General features: G+C 34.3%; 1 pseudogene; it reads left to right on the top strand.

The window, feature by feature from the left end:
* Nucleotides 1-507: 507 nt before the first annotated feature.
* Nucleotides 508-812, top strand: LOC104664879 (annotated as a pseudogene).
* The last annotated feature ends 1,071 nt before the right edge of the window (nucleotides 813-1,883 follow it).

The raw sequence follows: 1,883 nt of genomic DNA, 5'->3' as shown, positions 1-1,883 counted from the left end.
AGACTGTAAATTTAGTTTACAGTGATCCTAGGCACAGCTCCCTTGGATATTTGACAGAAACAAACAATAGTCATCTCTGGATTTTATCTTTATTTTCATTTTTATCCCAGGACTCAAAGTATTCCTACAAATAATTTCCCAAGAAAAATGAGCAACTCGGAATTAAAACTATGTACCCACTGAAACAAGGCCCCATTAGAAGAAAAAAAGCCAAAACAGATGAGACTTAAGCTATTAGAATCATAGGTATATATTATAAAATACTTATTAAAGAGGAGAGTTAATATATCTATGAGGAGTTATATAAAGTAACCCAGCAACTCTGAGAAAGGATAAAGTTGATATTCTGGAATTTTAAAAAATATTTCTATTTACATTTTAAAAATCAGTTGATGTGTTCATGAGCAGATTAAACACAGCTGAGGAGAAAATTAAGCAGCGTAAAATAGATTAGAAGAAACTGATTCAGCTGGTCATTTGGGGTGACAAACATTTCATCTTAGAACGATGGCCCAATTTGTCCATAACTTTGTAGTGAAGGCCTCAACACTGATGAATGCTGCTGTGACTTATTTGAAACCTTCATTGGCCACATTTTGGTACAACACCAAGGTTGAGCTGGTTCCTCCCCACCCTGCTAATATCCCTAGAACTATTCAGAGCCTTAAAAAATAGTAGTGCCCAAATTTTTAGTTTCAAACGACTCAGTTAAGGAAGCTGTGCTGAACGGTTTGGTGGCCTCTGAGGTGTGGATGTGCTTTTATATTGGAGAGATCAGAGGCAAGTGTGGCATCACTGGCTACAATGTTTAAAGACCAAACTTTAATATTTAATTATATTTGATTTATTATTTGAGTGTTCTTGGACCATGTGTGATAAGATTGCTATCTGATTAAAATGTGTTAAAAAAAAAATGAAACTCCCTTATGCAACATAAAGAAATAAATAAATGGGGGTTGGGTGTAGACAAAGGAAAGTTAAGAGAAATTAAGGATAGAATTAGAGTTAGCATGTATAACAAATTTTTTATCAGAGCCCCAGAAGGAGAGGTAAGAGAGAATGAGGCAGAGGCAATATTTGGGAAGATAATCACGAAAAATATTCTAGAAGTGGTAAGAGACATCAATCTTTAGATTAAAGAAGCCTAATACATCCCTACCCAGGAGAAATGGCACATTATAGTAAACAAGGACAACACCAAAGACAAAGAGAAGATATTAAAGAAGCCAGAGAAAAACAAAAGATTACTTTCAAAAGATCAATAGTTAGACTGATAGCTAACTTCTCAAGAACATTAGTGAAACCAAAAGATAATGGAATGATACTTTTAGTGGGCTGAAAAAATTGACTTTCAATGTAGAATTCTATATCCAAAGAAAACATATTTTTTCAAAAGGGGGAAATAATGGCATTTTTTTTTTTTGCAAGCAAAAATTAAGAAAGTTTACCAGTAGCAGATCTTTACTAATCAAATTTTAAATCACATTCTTCAGAAAAAAATGAAAATGATCCCAGTGGAATGTCAGAAAAGCAAGAAAAAATAAAACAGTAAAGAAATTAGGAAATATTTGAGTAAACATAAATGAATTTTTACTATATAAAGCCAATAATAATCATAATGCATTATTGAGGATAAAAATAAAATTAAGATGTATAGCAAAATAGCATAAATCAAGAGAAAAGTAATGGAATTAAGGCATTTTAAGACTTGTATTGGCCGGGCGCGGTGGCTCAAGCCTGTAATCCCAGCACTTTGGGAGGCCGAGACGGGTGGATCACGAGGTCAGGAGATCAAGACCATGCTGGCTAACACGGTGAAACCCCGTCTCTACTAAAAAATACAAAAAAAAAAAAAACTAGCCAGGCGAGGTGGCGGGCGCCTG

Source organism: Rhinopithecus roxellana, chromosome 2 (genome assembly GCF_007565055.1).
Source record: "Rhinopithecus roxellana isolate Shanxi Qingling chromosome 2, ASM756505v1, whole genome shotgun sequence".
Lineage (NCBI taxonomy): Eukaryota > Metazoa > Chordata > Mammalia > Primates > Cercopithecidae > Rhinopithecus > Rhinopithecus roxellana.
This window is presented reverse-complemented; position numbering and strand designations above follow the sequence as displayed.